General features: G+C 40.1%; 1 long non-coding RNA gene across 1 annotated transcript; it reads right to left on the bottom strand.

Moving 5' to 3' along the window:
- Positions 1-9,237: 9,237 nt before the first annotated feature.
- On the bottom strand, positions 9,238-25,556 carry LOC117796687. The gene is made up of 3 exons (XR_004621308.1): positions 23,254-25,556; positions 20,819-21,053; positions 9,238-9,496 (listed from the first exon to the last, which is right to left on the bottom strand). It is a non-coding gene; the product is annotated as an uncharacterized LOC117796687 (long non-coding RNA).
- Between the last annotated feature and the right edge of the window lie 322 nt (positions 25,557-25,878).

Genomic DNA, 25,878 nt, shown 5'->3' with positions numbered 1-25,878 from the left:
GCTTGATTTAATCCTCTTGTCTCCCTATCGCCATTCTTAATATTTTTTAACAAGTAATCTGCATTTTTGTTTTGCACTGGACTCCACAAATTGAATAGACAGTTGTGCTCAGAACAGATGTTCCCTCCCTTGGAACAATTTCTCTGTGACCCCTTCAGCAGAGTCAGGCACCACTCCCAGGTGCATGCATAAGGCCCTGTGATTATGGCCCTTGATATCTTGGACTGAAATTTTTTTTATATATTCTTTCCTTCTAATCTATGGGTTCCTTGAAAACAGGAACATTGACTAATTCATCATTGTATTTTCAGAATCTACTACCCAAAAAAATTTGATGAATAAATGATTATCAGACATGGGGACTATTTTCTTAAAATTTCCAATTCTGTGAAATTGTATTCTGCTGTGGAAAAGAAAAAACTCAGTCCTGCCATAGTGTTCTTCCTGTGCTTCTTGCTGGGTATTGTCACTGTGTGTGTGTGTGTGTGTGTGTGTGTGTGTGTACATACACCACATCTTCTTTATCCATTTATCCACCAACGGACACGTTGCTTCCGTGTCTTCGCTATTGTAAATAATGCTGCTATAAAGATGAACTCCTTCAGCTTTTGTTTGTTCAGGAAAATCTTTATCCTTCCCCTGTTCCTGAAGGACGGCTTCTCCAGGTATAGAATTCTTGGTTGACAGTTATTTTGAATATTCATCCTATTCTCTCCTGGCCTGAAAAGTTTCTTTTGAGAAATGCAGTCAACATGTAGCCACTTGTCTGGTCCTTCTAAGGCAGTCTGTCTTGGTCTCTTCCTTTTGTTCTAGAATTCTCTCAGTGGTGTCTTGTTCTTGAATAGTAGGTAGTTGTCCTTCTTGTGAAGGGGAATGAAGTCAGGAATAACCCATGTTGCCATCCTGGTGACACTTCCTCCTACTTTGAATAAATATAAACTGGAGTGGGGTGCCTCGGTGGCACAGTTAAGTATTGGGCTCTTGGTTTTGGCTCAGATCATGATCTCAGGGTCATGAGATTGAGCCCAGCATTGGGCTCGGCTCTCAGAGCCAAGTTTGCTTAAGAAGCTCTCTCCCTCTCCCTTTGCCCCTCCCCCATCTCTGAAATAAATAAATCAATCTTTAAAATAAATAAATAAACTGGAGTATGTGCCATTTGTTTTTTAAAAGTTCTGGGCAGTTAACCAAAAACCAAATTGGGAGAAATTACATAACATCAGTGTTGCTTAGACAGAGGTATGCATCATGGTGAAGTACGTAGGTTGGCTTGGGGTCCAAACATTCCTGAGTTTAAATTCCTGACTCTGCTATCCGCTTGCTATGAGAACTTGGGTCATTTACTTAAACTTCTCTGAGTCTGTTTCCTCATTTTCTAAGAGGAGATAATATCTGCCACCTTACAGGTTTGTTCAGGAGAACAAGGAGAAGATATGATAGAGCACTGAGCACCGAGTCTGGGAAGCACAGGGAGCCCCAGGGGCGGCGTGCACATCCCTCCAAGTGGTTCAAATGCCTTTATTCCCAAACAGCCCAATACTCCCTGCTTCCCTTCCACCCCATCCGTATGCTGTTCCCCTCGTCACCTCCTCCAAATTAATCTCCGGGTATAGACTATTAATCTCCAATCCACCATGGTCAATAAAATATCATTAAAGGAATACCCTCAAGCCTTGAGTTTCTGTGGTACAATTCCTTTGGCAACAGAGGATTTTATGTACTTGGAAAATACATGAATACATCAGGGTTGTCCCCTCTGATACCAGTAAGTTATTCAAAGAGGTTAAATATTTAAAAAAAAAAAGGGGGGGCGCCTGGGTGGCACAGCGGTTAAGCGTCTGCCTTCGGCTCAGGGCGTGATCCCGGCGTTATGGGATCGAGCCCCACATCAGGCTCTTCTGCTATGAGCCTGCTTCTTCCTCTCCCACTCCCCTGCTTGTGTTCCCTCTCTCGCTGGCTGTCTCTATCTCTGTCGAATAAATAAAAAATAAAATCTTTAAAAAAAATAAAATAAAAAAAAAATAAGTCTTGCTTGCTTTACTGAAAAAGGATATGACGTCACCGGTAACTTTCTGTTAAGAGGCAATTTATATGTAGCATGAGTCTCCTCGACTCCACCCAGGGGAATTGTTCTCAGTGACATTTTTCCTTTCCAGTTGCTTTTAACATTCTTCATAAATAATATTTGACAAAAAACAAAAAGCCGCAATAGTAAAGCTATTTTTACAAAAACCTAACTATCATCAGAAATGTTCATCTTATTTATTTCAGTTGATTGGGGTGCTTGAATCAAACCTATGAAGGAAAAGATTTTATAAAATACTATACAAATAGAAAGTGATTTTGTTTGAAATGCTTCAGCGAAGTCCTGAGTCATGTTCAAATGCTACAGCAGGGGCCTCAATCTGAGCTTCACAGATGGACCATCGTCACACCCAGCACGCTACGCAAAAATAGGGGAATACCACACATGAACATTCTTTTGAGTGCGGGAGCCATAGTTTTCATGAGATTTTCCAAAGGATCTTTAGTTCCACACTTGCTTCTCACCCTCCCCTCCAAAGTTAAGTGCAATCATTCTAAAGACGATTGGTATCTTGATTGAACTATATAACACATTTTTTGTAAATTGAATAGCCACTTCTAATGTCTATAAATTCAGATTTCTGTTTTAGGCCCTTTTTCATAAAGGCATCATGTATATTTAGAAAATTTTAAGTTTAGAAAGAAAACTTGACTCTAACTGATTCGATGCAATGTTTCCATGCAAACAGGGATGGGATTAAACAATTTCTTAATATCCTTTCTCATTTTAAGAACTTAGTTATCTGGTTTGCCATTATTTGAAGTGATGCCTTTAAATGACCTTAGAAATGCCCTTGGCCCTGAAATAATCAGGACATAATACCAACGCTTTATAAAATGTTGTCCACTGCAATGTTGTTGATAACATCGAAGCATGAAAAGAACATTTCAGTAAGTGATAGGATTTCCTAGGATAGATTACTATGCAACATTTTTTTTTAATGACACTTTTAAAGGATTTTTATAGCATGGTAAACCTTAATAGAAGTAAAGTAAGCTTAAAACAAAGGGAACAAAATTATATATAAATATAAAATATAAATATGTTGCAAAATTACCCGTAATGTTTGTATCTGTATATATTTCACAAGTTACATATGTTATTATAACTAGCCTGAAGGGGAGGGGCACCTGGGTGGCACAGCGGTTAAGCATCTGCCTTCAGCTCAGGGCATGATCCTGGCGTTATGGGATCGAGCCCCACATCAGGCTCCTCCACTATGAGCTTGCTTCTTCCTCTCCCACTCCCCCTGCTTGTGTTCCCTCTCTCACTGGCTGTCTCTATCTCTGTCGAATAAATAAATAAAATCTTTAAAACCCTGGAATCATGACCTGAGTCAAAATCAGATGCTTAACTAACTGACTGAGGCACCCAGGTGCCTCGTGTTCTCTTTAATTGTTGTTGTCTTATTTTTTTTAAATGACAATACTTTTTTATTCCTGGTTATCAAACAACTGTAAAATATTTAGGTAGTGCAGAAAGACACCAGTTAAAAAGCAAAAATTACTTAAGTCCTGACACTGGAAAATGCTATTATTAATATTTTGATGTAACCCTCCTGAGTATTTCTACACAGGTCCCCCTATACACACACTCATATGCAAACACGTGCACGCGCGCACACACACACACACACACACACTATGAAAAGAGAATTGTACCTACATGATCTTTATAGTCTGTTTTTTAAACTAATACACCATTTCTTAGAGCAGCTTTAGGCTTACAGAAACACTGAACAGAAAGTAAGAACAGAGAGTTTACATACACTCATTCCTCACCCTCTACCACGCAGTCCCCCATCATGAACATCTTGCATTGGTGTGGTATGTTTGTTACAACTGATGGACCAATATTTTATTATTCTTATTCTTATTAACAGCTAATGTTGACGTTAGGATTCCCCTTTCTATGGGTTTTACCAAATGCATTAAGTAGCATACAGAATAGCTGTCCTGTCCTGAAGGTCCCCTGTGTTCCACCAATTCATCCCTCCCTTACTTTCCCCCAGCCCCAGGCAACCCCTGGTCTTTTCACCGTCTCCATGGTTTTGCTTCTTCAAGGATGTCATATAGTTGGAATCACACATTCTGTAGCCTTTTGGACTAGCTTTTTTCCTTTAGCAACATGCATTGAGGGTTCCTCTGTGTCTTTTCTGTGCTTTCCTGATGTGATAGTTCATTTCTTTTTTATCACTAAATAATATTTCATTGTCTGGATAGACCACACAGTTTACTTATCCATCCACCTACAGAAGGATTGGTTGTTTTCAATTGTGGGCAATTATAAATAAAGCTGCTATAAATATCCATGTGCAGGTTTTTGTGTGGACATTAGTCCACACAACTCCTTTGGATAAACACCAAGAACTGTGACCGCTGGATCCTACAGTAAGACTATGCTTGTTTGGCTTTGTAAGACGCCGCCAAATTCTTCCAAAATGACTGTTGTAGTCTGCTTTGCAATTAGCCATTTATCGTAGACATCTTTTCATATAAATAAATTTTTATATATACATCTTTGATCCCTTGTTCAATTATATCTGGAAAATAATCTGAAAAAAACGTTAAAGGCTTGAACGTATTTAGTTTTGATGAACGGTTATACGAGCATGCACTCCCATGAGCAGTAAACGGCCTTTGCCTCTCAGGATTAGTCCTCCTCGACCTCCCCAACCCAACTGGCAGGAAAGCGCATCTCAGTGTTGCTTTGGCTTATCTTTTTTTGATTACTCCTGAGATGAAACAGGTTTTTACTTTTGTTGGCGATTTGTATTTCTTTCTTTAGGAATTGTGTTCATATTCTTTTCACTTTTGCTATTGGAGTCTGCAAGAGGAATTTTTTTGTTTTCTGAAACCCTTCGTCTATCCTATTCTGGTTTCTAGCAGGCATTTTTTTTAGAATATGCACTATTAATTTAACAGTTCTTAGGAGCAAAGGGAAAGAGACATTACCACATGAAATGTATCCACTAACCTCAGAAAGGGTGAAAAAATTAGAATAAGGAAATACAGTGTTTCTGTGATATATGTTGTTTTTCAAAAAAACTTTTGTGGGTGGTGATTTTGATTTTTGTTTATTTTGTTTTGTTTTTGCCATATTAAGCTCCTATGGTCAGATTCGTAGGCCATTTGTTTGTGTTTTCTGGCCCTGTTATCATGCCTTCACAAGCCTGCTCTAGTCACAGAACATGAGCATAAAAATATTTACTTTAAGCGTCATCTAGCAGTTTAATGTGTGTTTTTTAACATTACAATCTTCTATCCATTTGTAATTTCTGTCCATGTAAAGTATGATCCCAACATTTCTTTTCCCCCCAAATGGCTAGCGAGTTGTCCCAGCACCACTTACAAAAAGTCCATCTTTGGGGCCACTTTATCGCATGCTAAATCTTTTTTTTTTTTTTTAAGATTTTATTTATTTATATGACAGAGAGAGAGAGAAAGAGAGAGAGCACAAGCAGGGGGAGCAGAAGGGCAGAGGGAGAAGCAGGCTCCCCACTGAGCAAGGAGCCCAATGTGGGACACGATCCCAGGACACTGGGATCATGACCTGAGCCAAAGACAGACGCTTAACTTACTGAGAGACCCAGGTGCCCCACCACATGGTAAATCTCCATACATATTTGGGGCAATCTCTGAACTCCGTATTTTGTTCCATCCTTCCGTGGCTTTTTGGAGCTAGGACCACACTGTTTTAATTACTAAAGGTTTTAATATCCCAGATAACCTCAGGGTTGACCTCCCGCAGCTCTTTACTCCAATACCACCTTCTCTGTGAGAGTTGTCCTCAGCACCCTACTTACAACCACAACTTCTGTCCACCCTCACCCACCCTGCACGCTCCCACCGCCGAGTCCCTTCTTGGCTTCGTTCTTCTCCTTAACACACATCACCATCTGACACCCTACGTTTTTTACTTACTATCTGCATCTCTAAACTAAGTCCCACAAAAACAGGGATTTTGGTCTGTTTTATGCACTTTTGTATACCCAGTACCTAGAACACTGCCAAGCACAGAGTAGATCCTCAAAAATAGTTGTTGAATGAATGACTATCTGGTAGAGAAAAGCATTCTATATACAACCACTACCTTTTTTTGAGAATTCACCAGCCCTTTTTAGACAATGATTCTTCCATGAAATTCAGAATTGATTTGGCCAACTAAAAAAGAAAAATCCATGGGATTTTGATAAGATTAAAGTTGAATAAAAAGATTATTTTAGAAGAACTGACAACTTGGTAACATTGAATCCTTCCAAGTAAGAACCAGCTCTCTTTTTTTTTCAAGTCTTCTTTTATGTCCCTCAGTATATTTTAATGATTTTCTTCCTAGAGGCCCTTTGTGTTTCATATTACAATGGTTCCTAATCATTTGTGATTTTGTTTTGTTTGTTTTTTAAAGATTTTATCTATTTATTTGAGAGAGAGAGTGCGCACACGCACGTGCACGAGTGGGGGGGAGGGGCAGAGGCAGAGGGAGAAGCAGACTCCCGTCTGAGGAGGGAGCCAGACATGGGACTCAATCCCAGGACCCTGAGATCATGACCTGAGCCGAAGGCAGACACTTAAGGGACTGAACCACCCAGGCGCCCTCATTTGTGATGTTTGTGTTAATATTCACTCACTTATTTAATAAATGTCTATTATTGTTTGCTATGTACCAGGCACGGTTCTAGGAGCTAGGGAAACAGCAGTGAGCAAGATGTTGTCTGCCCTCGTGCCCTCTTTTTTCCCCTTATATTTTTTAATTTGGGGTATATAAGGAAGCTATTGAATTTTGTGCATTTACTTTAAACCTGTCTTCTTACTAAATTCTCTTGTTACTTCTAAAAATATGATGATGGATTTTCCAGCTTTACCAAATAATCACATCCCCTGCACATAGTGATAATTTTGTATCTCCTTTCCGAGAGTATGCATTTCTGGTTCATTTTTCTCCTTTTTAACCATTAGCACAATGAAGTTTTCCAATAGTCCCTGTTATTTACCCACACTTGAATTTCTGGAAATTAACTCTATTTTTACAGTTAAAAAAAAAAAGCCATAAAAATTTTTTTTAATCTTTAGGCCTGTATATTGTACCAGAAATTTTAATTTAGATGAATCAAAATATCCGATATGATAACAATCGACAACCATTGTATGTAACAGGTATGAAGGTCCATTTTGAGAAAAATCTTGTTTTTTTTCTCTTCGTTGGCAGATTGTTGATGTAAGAATGATAAAAAAGAAAAGAAGATTGAAGTTGGTTTATGTTTAGGTGGCTAAATAATTTATTGAATCAACTACTGCTGAATCTAATTGTTTTTAAATAAAACATAAAACCATGTTTCTCCATTGAAAGTTAGAAAATATTAAATCAACTTATTTCTTTTATTTTACTTGGTATTTACTAATTCCTTGTACAAACATTGTAATAGGCAAAGATTTGATTTGCATGTCTAACCACATTGAAATAAGGCTGTATGAGTAAAGCTTTATGCCACATTTGTAAACTAAGATTTTCTGGGGAGGTACATTTGTCCTAATAAAACAGAGATTCAGGGCCATGATACAGTGCCCATTTCTACAGCTGAAGAAAACGAGACTCAGCAGTCCTATGTGTCTTGCCCACGCTCACACAGTAGGTCACGGAGCTCAGACTCAAACTCTGATTTTCTGTTACCCACCAAATATCCTTTAGACATGCTCTTCTTTTCACTTGGCATTATGCGTGTAATTAGAAACACTCAAACACGTTTCCTCACCTACTTAGAAAATGTTCTCAACTTTATCATTGCTCATTATTTTTGTAGGAGGTTATTTCTTATAAAATTCACATGGGGCTTTTGATTTTACAGCACCGTTTTCCTGGAGGTTCAAATAATGAATGTATGTTGGAAAAGAGTAAATTCTTACAAGAGCCCTGAGTATGCGGAAACAGAAATGATGAGTCTTCTATGACATAAATCAACATTCTAATCATTAAAAAATAGATGCATTCATTCATAAGTGTCACAGAACACTCCAAACTGAATAGGAAGGAATATCTGAGTGGAACTGATAACAGCCAAGTCTGAAAAGGAAGCACAACAGCCCATTACAAGCTATTGAAAAATTCCATTAAAAAAAAAAAAAAAGAAAAGAAAAAGACATACGGCAGGAAATTCCTGACCAGTAGCGTAATCTCTTACATAAATGTGCTGACAGATAAATGGATTTTTATGATTTTGCTTACGCCCGCTGCTTATTGCCCCTTTCTATATGTCACCTTGCAGATGTATTATAACTCTAGCCCTATTTCACAGTCAGATTCAATAAATTGTAGGTTCATCTTAATCCCTTCAAGAGACTCTTGGCCCTCAGCCCAAAAGTGGGGGAAGGGGTAAAATAGGGAATGGGGGAAACTAAAATACCAAAAGAAACTTGCTAGAAGTCCCAGGAAAAGCACTGTACTGAGGATTCAATACCCTAATCTACTATTATCATACATCAGGAATGAGGCAGTGGAAAACTTAACGGACTAATTAAGCCCACAGCTATAGAACTGCAAACATGGCAATGAGAACAAAGGGCTCAAAAGTAAATGAAATAAATACATACTAAGCTTCATGCATATGTTAAATACTGACCTGGATGTTTTACCTACATTATCTCATTTCGCTTTTTTAGCAATACTGCACGCAAAATGACTGTCGTGCTCATTCAAAGATCAAAAACTGAGTTTCTAAAAGATGAAGTTATATGATCCATGCCCTCTCACTTCCTAGGCAGACCTAGATTTGGTCATTCCTGGCTCTACCACTTTCAGCCTACACAACCCCGGGTGAGTCTTGAACCTCTGTGCGCCTCACTCTCCTCACTGGTTAAATGAGAGTGATGAGACCCACCGGCACCTCAGGAGGCTACCAGAAAACATTAAACTGAAAAACAAAGCAAGGAGGTAGTTGCTAGTATGGACATTAGCAAACAATAGTTAAGCTAATAAGAGAAAATGATGGGAATTGATTTCCAAACTGTTTTCTCGGACACTTTGTTTTCAAATGCTTGATTATGCAATACTGCGCTGTGTTTTCCAGGCAAGGTCTTTTGGGTTGAGTATCAATGAATCATTTCCTTCATATTCAGATGAAAGATATGCCTGGATAGGTCAGGTTCCCACCCTGCTTTATCTTGACAATCCGTACATTGCAGGTAAGCAAACAATTAGTATTGTTAAGAATTTCACTTATAGGAGTCTAAGATTCCCTCTCTACAGATATTTCCAGCATAAAAGACACGGACTATTGTATTGGGCCATTGACCTACTGACTCTTGGTCTTCGATGACAAGCTCTATGCCAGCAAAGTGAGAGAGGCAAGAGAACTAAATCCAGAGTTTTCAATCTTCCATGTCGACTACATTCAGTTTTCAAATTAAATCCTGTGTGGATCTACAAGATAAAAAACAGACAATAAAAGTAATACTTTATTAGAATATCTTATCAGTCCAAATTTGTGACATCTGTTTAATATAAGATTAATAACCAAGAACAATGAGTTTTAAGGAAGACAAAAAATTTTTAAATTATAGGTTATTCATGGTAGTGATACAGATCTTAACCTCAGTACCCAAATATCTCATTTTGTTGTTTTGTTTTCACTAAAGTGAGATAAGCCTGATTCACGAGATTGCATATGAGAACAGTTTTTGTTGGCTGGTTGTTTTGTTTTGTTTCTGTGGTTGACTGTAGATTTGGTTGTTTTGTTTGTGTTCATATTTAATGGCTTATATTGCTTTTCAGTTAAGCAGTTTGCCAGAGAGACTTTGTTGGAAACTACGCACGTAAGTAAGTTAACCTAACCATACAACTTAACATCGTCAATAATTTAATATTGTTCTGAAGGGATGTGCAGATAAAGTGATTGCTTAGCTGGAGAACTCAAGAGAGTCAGCTGAACAACTATTACAAACAATGAAAAAAATCCAGTATGATTAAAAAAAACCCATAAGATAGAAAAGCAACAGTCTTTGTACAAACAGCCACCAGAAGATATAACACAAGGAATCCCTACTCAAAAAAGCAAAAAAAGATAAAAACTCCTCAAGATAAACTTAACAATCATTTTTTAAAAGACTGAAACAATGTATTTTTTTTTTTGGTTTAAAAGACTCAGCAACTTAAGATGGCAATTCTGTCAAAATGAATTTATAAATATTGTGCATCCCACTCCCAAAATTATTAGTAGGATATTTTTTTTCAATCTAGACAAGTTGATTTTAAGATTCTGGTATAAAACTAAATGAGCAAAGAGCCAGGAAAAAGCATTTAGGGAAGGATAAAAAGAAGAATTAGGGGGCGCCTGGGTGGCACAGCGGTTGAGCGTCTGCCTTCGGCTCAGGGCGTGATCCCGGCGTTGTGGGATCGAGCCCCACATCGGGCTCTTCTGCTATGAACCTGCTTCTTCCTCTCCCACTTCCCCTGCTTGTGTTCCCTCTCTCGCTGGCTGTCTCTATCTCTGTCGAACAAATAAATAAAATCTTTAAAAAAAAAAAAAAAGAAGAATTAGGAAGGACTGATCAGAGCAATTATTAAAGAGGGAGAGAAGAAAGGGCAGGAAGGACGCGAGGCGGAACTGTAAGCCTATACAATCGCTTGTGTCTACATTGAACGTCTCAGAAGAAATTGGCCATATTGGCTGGCTCCATAGATGTCTTTTGCACCATTTAAAAATTTTATACCTTATCCATGTATAAAGCATCTAAACATTAAAAGATAAAACAATTTTAATATGTAGATGTTAATTGGATAAATACAGATAATAATTATTATCTGTTCTAGCAAACCAAGGGAAGCATATCAATTGCATTTAAATGTCTGGAATCCATTTATGTATAGTAGGTTTAAAATCTTAATCAGAGATTAGTTATACCTCTGTAATAGAAAAAAGCTTATAATGTGGTATATTTTAAAAACTTCATCCTAGAATCCAGGACAGTTGGGGCTTCCAAAACCATGGAACATTTTTTTTTTTTTTTTTGGTTTAAAAGACTCAGCAACTTAAGATGGCAATTCTGTCAAAGTGAATTTATAAATATTGTGCATCCCACTCCCAAAATTATTAGTAGGATTTTTTTTTTCAATCTAGACAAGTTGATTTTAAGCCTTAGCATTAAGAATAGTCATTTTTTTTAAAAGGAAAAAGAAAGAGAAAGAAAAGTACCTGTTTCTATAACTGCTACCTAGGAGATATGTTAAAATACTGTTTTTAATACAAATATATTACTTTTCTCCTCCTTTCCACCTCAGTAGTATACAAATGTCCTGTTACAGACTTAATGGAATAAATGAGTGATTATCTTATAACTAGTTCTTGGTCTTGAATTTCAGCAGAATTTCAATGATACTAGGAGGCATAAAATCTGTTAAACCCCTTACTATTGTTCCTGGTACATAGAGACACTCAGAAAATATTCATTGAATTAACACTAACTACTAAAGATACTTGGTAAGTTGTCTTTGGGGATCCTAATGCCTTTAAATGGATTTTAAAACTATGCTAATTGGGATTTTTTTCAGGTGTAATTGGTATTTTGAAAAGTTGAAATCATAGGAATTAGTAGCAAAATAATAGCAATACAGGGGCGCCTGGGTGGCACAGCGGTTAGGCGTCTGCCTTCGGCTCAGGGCGTGATCCCGGCGTTATGGGATCGAATCCCACATCGGGCTCCTCTGCTGTGAGCCTGCTTCTTCCTCTCCCACTCCCCCTGCTTGTGTTCCCTCTCTCGCTGGCTGTCTCTATCTCTGTCGAATAAATAAATAAAATCTTAAAAAAAAAATAGCAATACAAACGTAACCAAAAAAGAAAACAGAGCCCATATTTTCCAATACATATAGCAAAAGTATTCTAATTGTTCTCCTATGATCATTTGGTCGTTCAAGATCCCTGAGATGTATTATTATAAAAAGACACTCATTCCTTGCAGCATTATACTAGTAGTAGCAAAAGTCTGAACGTAATCTAAATATCCATCAGTAGAGGACTGGTTTTGAACAAACTCTAGTACCTTCTATGTAATGGCATACTATGTAGCTATTTAAAAGAATAAGTTAGGTTTCTATGTGCTGGTGTAGAACAAAGAAGATAGTGTATTAACTTTGTTAAAAGCACGGAACTGAGCAAGGAGCCCTGGGATCTCCAGTCAGTGGGTAAGGCTGGAATTGCACACAGTTCAAATGTGGTCCCTCGAAGATCCCTCGGAGCGACACCAGTTTGGAGGCTCGCAAACCCTCTCTCGGTAAGTCCTGCATTGAGCTGGTGTTCCTTCGGCAACGAAAGGCATTTTAGTTCCTCAGTGACACATCAGATGAAGCTGGCTTCCATGGAGGGGCCACGTTGTGTGATCAGCACAGTCTTTAAAAGCGAGTCTCTCTTCAGCCGTCACAGGAAGGCATGCCCGCAGGATGCAACACGCACGGCTCCTGAGGGCGTTACACTACGTGAAACAAGCCCGTCACGGAGGGACGCGTGCTGCGATTCCACTTACACGAGGTCTCTAAAGTAGTCCAATTCATAGAAGGAAAGAACGGGGGTTGCCAGGGGCAGCAAGGAGGGAAAGGAAGAGTCGCTAATCACCGGGTACAGAGCTTCAGTGAGGCAGGAGGAGGCAGTTCCAGGCATGCGCCGTACACCAGCGCACCTGCACTTCGTATTGTATTGGACACATTCAAATCTGTTGAGAGGGTAGATCTCATATGAAGTTTCCTTACCACAGTCAAATAGAAATACAAAGTTAGCCTCACCCTCAGCTCAGGCTGTGCACACTCCGAGTGGAATGGCGTGTGCGATCACCCGCACTGATTCTCTCCTGCTTTGGTTTCTTTGTTGTTTGGTTTGGTTTGGTTTGGTTTGGTTTGGTTTTTGTTTTACTAGTGTCGTGTTTGTTGCCTACTATACGCAATTGATTTTTTTCCACGTCTGATATTTGCAGTTGATCTAATAAATTAAATCACCTTGTCTGTACAATTCTCCCACTTGTATAAAATAATTCAAGCGCACATATCCGCATACATCCTTACCTGCATGTTGACTACCTAGAGGGATCGAGAAACTGGAAACGCAGGTTACTTTCGCCAAGAAGAACAGGGGACCTGAAGAACTAGAGTCACGAGGGTACTTTTTTGTATATTTTTGTATTATCTGAATGTTTTACCACGTATGGCGTTACTTTTTTTAAAAAACCTACAAGTGAAAATACTGTGTTTAAAAATGCACACAATATCTAATGGTTTAAGAAGATTTAGGATTTAAGCATAGGCTGAATAACTGTTACCCTCCTGCCATGAACAACTTACTCCTCTACCCCAATCCTTAACTTTTCGAGGGCTCATAGAATTTTTGGAAATTTGATAAAACTAAAGCCCCCCTCCCAGTAGAATACAGATAGATACACACACATAAATCCAAGAGGTCCATGAACTCTAGATGCAAAGCTGTTATGCTACAACAACATCTATCTGGGATTCTTGCCAAAAACATTTAATCTACTCATGAAGAAATAATCAGATAAATCCAACATATGGGACATTCTTCAAGATAACCAGCCTAAATTCTTCAAAGATTCAATGTCACGAAACAAAGCAAAACAAAAATATACATCCAAAGAGACGAAGAGACACAACTAAATAGAATGTGGGAACCCTGATCAAATCATGAATTGGGAAGGGAAAAAATATCTGTAAAAGACATATTTAGCAATGAATCATGGAACACCACACCAAAAACTAATGAGGTACTGTATGGTGACTAACGTAACATAATAAAAAATAATAACAAAATTTTAAAAAAGAATCTGCCTTGTGCTTAAAAAAAAAATCATATGCACAGGCTTTGGACTTAATATGCAAGATGCTTTTAGCTAACAGCTCCTCCTCTTCCTCTTAGAAATTTGGCTTATTAGTAGTTTCTATATTCGTTTACAAGTAAAGTAAAACGCATTTAATAAATTTCTTTTTGCAATTGATGGTCTCTGGGCACCTGGGTGGCTCAGTTGGTTAAGTGTCTGCCTTCAGCTCAGGTCACGATGCCAGGGTCCTGGGTTCAAGTCCCACATCAGGCTCCCTGCTCAGTGGGGAGTCTGCTTCTCCCTTTCCCTTTGCTCCCCCCCCAGCCCCCGCTCGTGAACTTGCTCTCTTTCTCTCTCTATTCAAGAGACACAGTCTCTTAAATAAATAAATAAACTCTTTTTTTAAAAAAGACATATTTAGGACAGCTAGGGAAATTTACATATGGATTCTATATTGGATGATATGATAGAATCATCGTGTATCTCAAGTGTGTGATCTCGCCTATTCTACCAAGATGCAAAATGTCAAGAGGTCTGCAACCTACTTTTACGGTTCAAAAGAATACACACATAATACAAATAAACATGACAAAATGTTAACAATTGATAAATCTATGTACTCATTGTACTATTGTACATAAATCTACGTACTCATTGTACTATTTTTCTAACTTTCTAAAATTTGAAATTTTTCAATTTAAAAAATTGAAGGGGTGGCACCTGGCTGGTTCAGTCAGTAAAGCATGTGACTCTTGATCTCAGGGTCATGAATTCAAAGCCCCATGCTGGGTATAATTTCCTTAAAAATAAAATAAAATAGGGACGCCTGAGTGGTTCATTTGGTTAAGCATCTGCATTAGGTTCCGGTCATGATCTCAGGGTCCTGGAATGGAGCCCCAAGTCAGGGCTCCCTGCTCAGCAGAGAGACTGCTTCTCCCTCTGCCCCTCCCCCAGCTGGTGTGTGCGCTCTGTCTCTTTCTCTCCCTCAAATACATAAATAAATAATCCTTAAAATAAGAATTTTTTTAAAAATTTAAAAATTGAAGGGAAAAATTCCCTTCCCTCTCTTCTAACACAACACCACCACCAAATTTCCCCTCCCCTCCTACTTCTCCATTTGACTTTCCATCTCCATCCTTCTTGCCAAAACAGATTATCAGTGCTGTTCAAGAAATCTAGCACTTTGATTCATTTCTTCCAAAAGTATTATGAAGCAGAGACCAGGTCTCAACCTGAGCCCAAGCTTCCTTCGCCTTCGTCTCTCTTGGCTCACCTGTGAGCTTGGTGAAGTCAGGAACTACATTCTTCTCATCCTTATCACCCCCGTGTTGAAGCACAATAAGGAAAGGCAATAAACATGAACTGAACTGAACTGAGCCTCTGGACCAGTTTGCCGATCTCTAGTACCTACTATGTTTTCCTTTGGCGGAGTAGGTAACAGATTTCATGAGAAGATGAAAAAAATCCTGAAACCAGATCATTAAAATGAACTTCTAGGGTTGCCTCTCCTATGAGTGTGGATAAAAGAAGCAAGGCTTCTGGTCGTTTGGGCCACCTTAGCAAGAATATGGAAATACAAAGCAGGCCTGAAGTGGCATAAAGGGAAGGTTTTGCACTGCCATCTGTGCACACGGCTGGCTCTAGCTGACCTCCACCTGTTAGCTCTTTATTCCCTAATACTGTGCTGACAGCATTTTCGGTGGTGACGGAGCTGCAGAGCCTGTCATTGGCAACACGGCACCATCCTACTTGAGAGTAAATAAAACTATTTCAAGCAAATTGGAAACTAAACGACAGAAACTAAATGACAGATGGAACACACTGGGAACAGGAGGGGAATGCTGCATTGTTCAGAGTCCCCACAGCCGGGAATGGAGTGACTCCAAAATGCTGGCAGTGGACCCAAGCTGACTATCACCATGCGTACATAGAGCAAGCCAACGGACTCGTATTCATCTTTGGGAATAAGAAGGAGATCCTTTATTCTCTCCTACAACAAGAATCAAATCTATCCAGTGATCCAGTGATCAGTGTTTCACTTTTTTTTTTTTTTTTTTTTTTAGAGAGGGGGAGGACACAGGGGAGGGGCAGAGGGAGAGGAAGAGAGAATCCCAAGCGGACTCCCCACTGGGCCCACAGTCCAATGCAGGGCTCCATCTCGTGGCCCTGAGATCATGACCTGAGCTAAAATCAAGAGTCAGATGCTCAACCAATTCCACCACCCAGGCGCCCCCCCAAAAAAGCTTCCCTCCCTCTTAACTGTACTCATTGTCTGTTATTTTTCCTTCTCCTATACATTCTTTTCTCTTCAGAGATGTCTCTAGAAAGGAAACACACGGCCCTCAGCCAGTTGACATTTAAATTCTGTAGAACTCTCCGAAATATATTTTGTTTATAGTAAGCTTAAGAGACACAAGGTAGCCCCTTTATGAAAGTCATGATGATTGGTTAAAAAACAAAATTAACTGTAAATAACAGTATTGCTAAGATTGTCAGGAATGGCAAAAGTAGGTCTGAGGACTTTTTCTGGAAGAACCTAAGGCTGACACTATGTAACCTGGCTTTAGGAAATTGCTTATTCTTTTTATAACCAAGTACTCCCTTATTTCCCGTTCTCCTCCTTTTTTTTTCTATTAGTCTAAGAAGACATCAGAGGAGAATAAAAGAGGAAAAGGGGTTTATGGAAACAGAAAATAGAAGGCCATTTCTTCCCAAGCAGTGATCAGGTCAAGACCAACCCCCTGAAATTCCGAGGGGATGTGGGTCTACCAATGCAGGAGGTCTACTCCGCCTAGCTCTGGACAAAACATGTATAATTCCCGCACCTGTTGCATCACCTGCCCCTAATTACACAGCGATCCTACCTCCTGCGCTTCCTCTCCGAATCACCCCTGTCAGGTGCTCTAGGCCCAGGAGATCAGATATTCAGATTTACCATCTCCAGCTCCCTGCTAATACCAGAACTCTTGGCCTGGCTAAAGGAAGGAAAATAGTGACCCACTTTCCACTGCCGAATAGTTTCAGCCCTGACTTCTTTCTGATTTGAGAGTCCAGTAAAACCTAATTTCTTGATTAAGCTTTAAAAAAAAAAAAATGAATGAAGGATCGCCTGGGTGGCTCAGTTGGTTAAGCATCAGCCTTCAGCTCAGGTCATGATCTCAGTGTACTGGGACGAAGCCCCACATCAGGTTCTCTGCTCAGCAGGGAGCCTGCTTCTCCCTCTCCCTCTGCCCCCACCCATTAATGTTCTCTCTCTTAAATAAATATAATCTTCAGTAAACAAGCAAACAAATAAATAAAGATGTTTGTAATCCCAAAGCACAGTGGCTCAAGACGGGGTTACGAACTGAGACAAATAATTGGTGATATAAAATATCTTCCCTAGCCTAGCCTCTTTTGTATCTTCAGGTCCTTTTTTCTGCATCTACCTGCCTTCTCCTCCTTTTTTTAAAATTTTGTTTTAATTCTGGTATAGTTAACATACAGTCTTAGTTTAGTTTCAGGCATACAACCATCACCCAGTGCTCATGATAAGCGTACTCTTAATCCCCTTCACCTAGTTCACCCATCCCCCCATCCACCTCCCCTCTGGTAAGCATCAGTTTGTTCTCTATAGTTAAGAGTCTAGTTTTTTGTTTGTCTATTTTTTTCTTTTGTTCATTTGTTTTGTTTCTTAAATTCCACATGTGAGCGAAGTCATATGGTTTGTTTTCTGCTGACTGATTTATTTTGCTTAGCATTATACTCTCTAGATCCATCCATGTTGTTGCAAATGGTAAGATTTCATTCTTTTTTATGGCTGAATAATATTCCATATATATATGTATATATATATATGTATATATATAGACATACACACACAACACACACACACGCGCACACCCCACATCTTCGTTATCCGTTGGGCTGCTTCCATAATTTGGCTATTTTAAACAATGCTGCTATAAACATAGGTGTGCATACATCTTTTCACAATAGTGTTTTTGTATCTTTGAGTAAACACCCAGTTGTGCAACTGCTGGATCATAAGGTTCCTCTATTTTTAACTTTTTGAGGAGCCTCCATACTGTTTCCCAGAGCGGCTGCACCAGCTTGCATTCCCACCAACGGTGCAGGAGGACCCTTTTCTCCACATCCTCCCAACACCTGTCGTTTCTTGTGTTGTTAATTTTAGCCATTCTGACATGTGTGAGGTGATATCTCATTGTGGTTTTGATTTGTATTTCTCTGATGCTGATGATGTTGAGCGTCTTTTCATGTATCTGTTGGCCATGTGTATGTCTTCTTTGGGGAATTGTCTGTTCATGTCTTCTGCCCATTTCTTGACTGGATTCTTTGTTTTTTGGGTGTTGAGTTTGATAAGTTTTTTATAGATGTTGGATACTAGCCCTTTACCTCATTTGCAAATATCTTCTCCCATTCCATAGGTTGCCTCTTAGTTTTTTTGACTGTTTCCTTCGCTGTGCAGGAGCTTTTTATTTTGATATAGTCCCAATAATTTATTTTTACGTTTGTTTCCCTTGACTCAGGAGACTTATCTAGAAAAATGGTCTTTGCTCTCTCTCTCTTTTTGTCTTCCTTTTGACTCTTCCCCACCCTATGCTGGTGTCAATTAGTGACTGCCAAAGGCACCTGACTTGCTAAAATTATTTGTCTCTTGGAGTCGAGACTACGAGCTCCCTTCTCCTTTTCACTCATTTGTCAGCTTAGTGGCCAGCAAGAAGGTTTAGACCAAATTAGTACACAGCGATCCACTAGCTCCATGTGCTCCGATGTTTACTGGGCAACGCTCTGTACCAGGTGCAAGGGGAGAGAAGAAAGCCTCGTCCTTGTCTGCAAGAGGCTGTGTCCCAACAGAGGAAAACAAACATACAAACAACCAAGTCTAACACAAAAGAGAATTGCAGAGATGAAAACACAGAGGGGAAAGTGATTAGATACTAACGGACAGTGATTTCACCAATCCTTACCAGATTATACTGCAGAAAAAAAATTTTTCTAAAAACACTTTAACAGACAAAAGCACAAAACGAAGATTTGTTGGATGTCATACAAAGAAATCTTCAACGTCAAAAAGCACCTCTCCTCCCAAATTTTTGCAAGGGGTGAGGCCTTGCACAGTACAAATGCTTATGCTATACCAGAAAAGGAACTACATAGATACAAGACCAGGGTAACTTCTTGTAATGTTACGTCCCCACCTGTAGTGATTCTTAAACAGGATTAGTATTTATTTTGCTGTAAGATGCTACAAATAAAAGTTGCTTAAATTGAGTAGCAAGGTGCAGACAAGCAAAGCACCTAGGTCTGCGCCTTGGGATATCCCACTGGTAGGTTATTCCCCTTCCCTTCTTTTCATTATCCAGGGAATTAAGGGAGTTCACAGAGAGTGGGCCTGAGTGAGTAACATAATACACATTTTCTAGTGTTGGGCAACAGGAGACGTGGAAAGGGCAACACCACTGGGAGAAGACAGGAATGCAGGAGGGAGAAGGGCGCCAGTGAGAGGCAGCATCCGAGGCCCCAGAGGCCCTAACTATAAATAACTGCTGTTCCCCACGTCCTCTCCCGTCTTCCCGAAGTTAGAGTTAGATTCCTGGCCAAAGGCTACATCGCACTCCCGCACTTTCCCAAAAGGCGCCATTCCGTAATGGGGGGGGGGGGCTGTCGGTGACCAGCAGGGATTTGGGTGACCAGCAGTGCCCCCTTGTTCAACTCCTGCCTCCCATTTGCCAGCCTGTTGAATCTCTGTGCTCGCTCTTCCTCATGGGAAAAATGGGGACAGTGACAACGCTGCTGTTGCTAACTGGCGATCATAAAACAGGTGCTGTGCTGAGTGCTTGCGTGCATTCCTCATGTACTCCTCCGAGAAAAACTTTGAGGCAGTATTAATCATCATTATAAGTAATAATAATACTTCCTCCTTTACAGATGAAGAAATTGCAGTTCTGAGAGGGGTTCATTAACTTCCCCAAGGTTTCACCTCACGGCCTGCACCCTTGACCCCTTGTACTGTTGTGATAATGCCTGTCTAAACAGGGTGTTGAAGGGTTAACATTCATGTACACGGACGCCAGTTAATGCTCTTGTCATTATTTTGGGGGCTATTGCTGTAGACGGTGATACTGTTTTTGTTGCTTTTCTCTCTTTCCAGATGCTGAGAGTTCCGAAGTCTATTAAACACAAATCATCAACCTCTCCAAACGGATGCCCTGGGGACATTTTTGAGCACCAAGAAACAATACCAATATACCTGTTAGATGTGTCATTGTTATGATATATCTACTGCGGGTGAATGAGAGATCAAGCGGCAAGGAAATGGGATTCAGTACTACTGTTTCAACTTACTACCTAACATGGTCCCCAGTGCTTATGTTTTTAAAAAGCTCAGAAAGACAAAATGTAATGTACACTGTTCTTACACGTTTCACTCAAATTTCCTAAGTTAAAATACTGTATCATATGCTAACTTTTGACTATCCAAACTGTACTTGCTCCATCCTTATCTTTTAATTCTCTTTTCATTATCATAAAACAACTATGATAAATGTTTAAAGCTCTGACGCGTAACATGCCGGTCAGATTAAACACAGCAAGCATTTGGCATACACCTAGAGACTTCCCTAAGTAAAATAACATTATTGCATTTCATCACTTCCTTCCTATTGCCAACTAATGTCCCCATGTCTGAAAGGGTCATTTTCAAGGCACATATCTATTTATAATGGTGTATTCACTGTCTTCCTTCCTCTGGCACATTGTCTGTGACCTTGACCGTTTCAGGACTGATAGAATAGTGCCATCAACATATGTCGATGAAGCTCCAGACATCTCATAAGAGATTTCATAGTTATTAAAAGCAATAAAGAGTGACAAGGACAGTTTTATACTACAATACTGACTGTCAAGAGAAAAATGTCGCACTTACCGTAAAGTACCCGGAGGCATAATTAGGGGTAGAAAGAGAAGTGATTTCTTGAACAGATTAATGAGGGGCTAGGGTAAAACATGGCAGCAAGGGAGGGTGCCTTCTGTCCAACACGCCTGAGTGGAACCTCCATCCACAACAAAGGGCCAGGTGATAGTGATTAGTCCACGTCCAAAGCATGGGCACCGGGGACTGCCCAAGTCAGCAGCACACGAAGAGGTGCCAGTAAGAATTTCTGTGAAGAAACAGGAGGCTCTAAATTGTCTAGCTTTTCCCAACAGCATCGATATGAAAACTAAAATAATGAATCCTCCCGGGCACCTTCTAAGAACATTAAAGGAATGTAAACGTCACAGTTTCTGAATGCTCATACCCATAAACACAAATCCGTACACCCCATAGTGCTATAAATAAATTCTGCCTGAAGGTCTCCTTCCTGTTCACATAGGTCTCCATAAAATCTGGTAGGATCTCCTCCCTTTTATCCTAGCCTTTATCCTTGCCGTTCCTGTCTGTCAGGGACGGGAGGTTAAAAAAAAAAAAAAAAAGACATAAATAAAATGGGCTCCAGATGCCTATTCGGTTAACTGAAAAAGTCTGCTTACTTAGACCAAAACAAAAACAAAAACAAAAAACAAAACCAGAAGAGTGTCCTTGTAACCCAGCATTAAGTGCTTATGAAACTTCAGGGCTCCAGGGGAGTGTCTCCTCAGCCGTCCTTCCAGTTCATTGTAAGATTCTGGGGTGCATGGCTGTAGACAAGAAGGGTCTCAGCAGCAGCCCCACACCCTCTGTCCTGGTCCTCAGCTCTGTTCATGGCCGGGCGGAGCCCAGGGCTGGGAAGTCAACATCACTCCCTCTCCTCAGTGCTAGCAGGGACTTCAAAGATGGAACAGCTTTTTTCCAGGTGACCTTTCTCACCTTACAGAAAAATCATCTGTTCCTCACTTTTGCTCTCAGTCTTATTCACCTGTCAGCACCCACTCTTATCCCAGCTCCTCCAGTTCTCAGCTGTGGGAACCTCTCTGGGCCTCAGTTTCCCCATCTGTAAAAGGCAGGTAGTAATGATGTCTACTGCTGCTGTGACGATTAAGTTGGTTAATGCAGGGAATGTGCTTAGAACAGTCCCTAGGACATAGTAAGTACCAAGTCATTGCTCTGGCTTCTAGTATTCTTACCAGTAGGAGTAGCAGTGAGTAGCGGGAGTAATGGAGTATTCTCTGTCACCAACACAAGGGATCCCAGTGCTGTTATCTTTCCCTCTTTTAGATTAGGTGGAGGGTGAATAGTTCAGACACCCCCCCCTTAAGAGTCTGACTTAGAACAAAGCCTACTGCCAGTGCTCTGGGACCTTTACCGAAAGGTTTTCTTTTTCTCTTGACAGGAGGCCCTGTCTGTTGAAAGTGTCCTTGCCACTTCTCTAGTATTAATAACTACCAAACGTGACTAGAGAATTGTAAACATGTCAGTGATTTGATTCCAGGGGGTTACATCATGATGGAAATAGTCAAGGTCACAAACAATAGGATGAAGGAAGACAGCAGCTCCTTGACACCAAGCCCAAATTTTCCCCAGCTTTTCTGTCATGGGTACTTTTTTAGGATTTTCATCCTATACACTGTCTGTGTTTGAAGGATCAATTGTTCCCTGACTACAATTTTGTATTTTGAATAATGCCTCAGTTTATGGGATTGAATCAGGGTGATAACAGGAAATGGCAGAAAAATAGTGGTCTAAAATCATTCCCAAACCCAAACCTCTTCTCTCAGAATGAAGTCTAGAGCTGTGGCAAACAGAATGGCACATTACTTGCTTCTTCTGCCCCAAATTTCTAGTAACACTCAAAGGCTGGGGTTTTGTTCTTTTTTTAAGATTTTATTTATTTATTTGGCAGAGATAGAGACAGCCAGCGAGAGAGGGAACACAAGCAGGGGGAGTGGGAGAGGAAGAAGCAGGCTCCTAGCGGAGGAGCCTGATGTGGGGCTCGATCCCATAACGCCGGGATCACGCCCTGAGCCGAAGGCAGTCGCTTAACGACTGCGCCACCCAGGTGCCCCTCAAAGGCTGGGGTTTGAAAATATTTTACCTTAGGCTTAAGATAATAATAGATCCAATCACTTAAATTCTTTTTTGTTCATCCAATATTTGAAATTTTTATAAGCTCTAAAATCATATGTTCTGATCACTGAAAATTTCATTTTATGAGATCCTATAATTTCAACACACGTCTTAATCTAATTTATTCTTGTTTCACTTTAAATCTAGAGGAATTCTGGCACCAGCCAAAGTAGACGTGGTCTTATTTACTTAGCCATTGTACACATTCTTCACTGGAAGAGGGGAGATGCGTTCAGAAATGAGTAACCGAAAATAGTAATCATAAAAGAATAATATTATACTATGAAATTTTCTTTCAAAATTAAATATATCCTCACCTGGGTGTGGATGGAGTAAAATGATCAGAAGACAATGTCTCCCGGTGGTGGACTGATCCAGAGGCAACTCTATTCTCAACCCAGGGTTCAGACAACTGCCTGTGGATGGTGAGAGAGGATAATGTCCTACCACTACCTCAAAGCAACACATCCAAAACCCAGATGGTACCCCAGCAACAGCCAGTGAGTAGCCCCCCATTGCCACTCTTCTATGCATACTCTTCCTTTCCCCTAGAGTTCTCTCCCTGTGGTCTCCACTTCTCTGGTATCCTGACCATCAGAGCGGGTTTCTAGTTACACTCCTTATCTACTCCCCATGGTTCCATGGCTACACAGGGAAGATTCAGATGTCTGTGGGTGGAGGTGGCTGGGGAGGAGTCCCTCACAACGATCTGGTCTCTGGGTGAGACCAACTCACATTGCAAAAGTTAATCTGTTAGTATCATTTCCCTACCTTATTAAGTTAGAAGGGCCTCCCAGCTAGCTTTGGGTTATATTCCAAAAAGCTGACTTCAATTACCATATTACCCTAGATAAAGTAGCTGCCCCAACCCTCTCTATTTCATTAATTAGATTTATTTTATTTTTGGCACTTAACATTAGATACAATTTGTATGAACTTTTTACATCCTAATTGTCTCTGTGCCCATCTTCCCCCAGACCCCAGCCCTCCTAGAATATGAACTCCATGGGAACATGGGCATCACCTCTCTTAGGATACTCACTGTTTTATACCCAATTCCTATAAAGATGCCTGGCACAAGGTAGGAAAGTTCCAGATCTGTTTCCAATTATTTATGGGTTTAGCATGTGGGCGCCTCAATTACAACTTGGAAAAAGCTGAATTCTGCGAAGAGTTCCCAGAAAATCTACTCTTCCTCATTTATGTTCTACCATCTACCATTCTCCCCAGCTAGAAAATTCGGTCATCCTAGAATTAACTTCTCTCTCTTCTTTCTCCAACTCCCCACATTCCTATCCTCTTTCACCATTTTCCTCCTGCTTTCCCTTTGTGCATCTCATCCATCCCCTCGCCCATCTAAGTGGCTTCCAACTCAAGCCAGCTTTTTCTCTTCGGTCATGGCTCCTTCCCACCCGAAAGTGTCACTGCCTCTGTGACGCCTTTCCCTCACCACTGCGGTTGGCAGCTGTCATCCCTGAACATCACACCCGTATGTCTCTTGATTCAGTGAGTGCTTTCTAGGTCGTTTTAGGGTCTCACACTTTCTTGAGAATCTGATAAAGGTCATAAGCCCCCCCAAAATCCACAAGCTTTTAAACTTCTATGTAAAATGTCAGGACTCTATATTTTAAACCCTTTACTATAACAAGCCTCATGGTTATTTTGTTCTAACTCTTTACTTACACACCTGTCTTCCTCACTAGAGTGTATGCCATTCTAGGACACATTTGTACCATGTTTTATCTTCTTCCTTCAATCCCTTTGTGTGTAGCACTGCATTTGGCTTGCACACGGTACTAAAAAAGGTAATGGACTATCTAGTGCACTATGTAGGTATTAGATTAATATAGCATTTCCAAATACAGTCATCTGAATAACACTCACAATTTTTGCCATATCTGCTACAATTTGCCCTCTTGCTTATCACTTGTGCTAGGTTATTTGCAAAATTATCGCCAAAGATTCTTTCCATCTCTGAACAGGTGTGCCACTAACCTCCCAAAAGGATGTAAATTCTATTTCTCCGCCCTTTGGGTCTAGACTTGTCCTGCCACTTGCTTTAACCAATGAAATGTAGCAGGAGTAATGTTTTTTGACTTCTAGGTCCAGGCCTTAAGAGACGTTGCAGCTTTCTTCTTTAATCTCCGGAGATCCATCCGTGCTGTAAAAAAGCCCCGCCGGGCTACTAAGTGATGAGAGGCCACGTGGAGAGAGAGAGGCTCAGCCAGTTTCAGCCATTCCACCCACTCCAGCTGGGCTGGCAGACAGGAGGGAAGGCATCTTGGACCTTCCAGCACCATCCAAGTTGTCAAGATGAAGGAATGACGCCAGCAGACATCACATGGAGGAGAAAAATTGCCCACGTGAGCCTAGCTAACCCATAGAATCCTAATAAACCATCATTGCTTAAGCCACTATGTTTGGGGTAGCTTGTTAAACAGCGATAGATAACTGATTTACTGCTTTTCCTTAAATACACTTTGTTTAACTTAAGCATATGTTAAAAGAAAATTTTTTGTCACTTCCACAGATAGGAAATTAGTATCGCTTTTTTTCATAAAACTAAACATAATTAGAAAAAAGAACAAAGTACTATTATTCACTTCTAGCCAAATACTGCTGCATACGGAAGCCTCTGTATTAGTTCCAGAGAAAGATCCCCAAACGTCAGATGGGTGTGAAAGATACACCAGAAGTAAACTGCAATTCTGGCTGGTGTAAACTAGCCTGAAAACAAATAGAATGAAAATGCTATGCTCATCCTGAAATGTGACATTATTTATCATCAAAATTCATTATTTTACAGCTATCGGTACTAGATAATAACAAAGGTGGTAAACAGCCACGGCAAGCAAAAATTGAGGAAGTTACTCCAATGACTGACATTTGGAAGATGTTGTATTAACCTAACACCTAAACATTGAGACAGGCAGGCAGTCGAC

The sequence above is a fragment of the Ailuropoda melanoleuca genome, chromosome 16 (assembly GCF_002007445.2).
Source record: "Ailuropoda melanoleuca isolate Jingjing chromosome 16, ASM200744v2, whole genome shotgun sequence".
In the NCBI taxonomy this organism is placed as follows: domain Eukaryota; kingdom Metazoa; phylum Chordata; class Mammalia; order Carnivora; family Ursidae; genus Ailuropoda; species Ailuropoda melanoleuca.
This window is presented reverse-complemented; position numbering and strand designations above follow the sequence as displayed.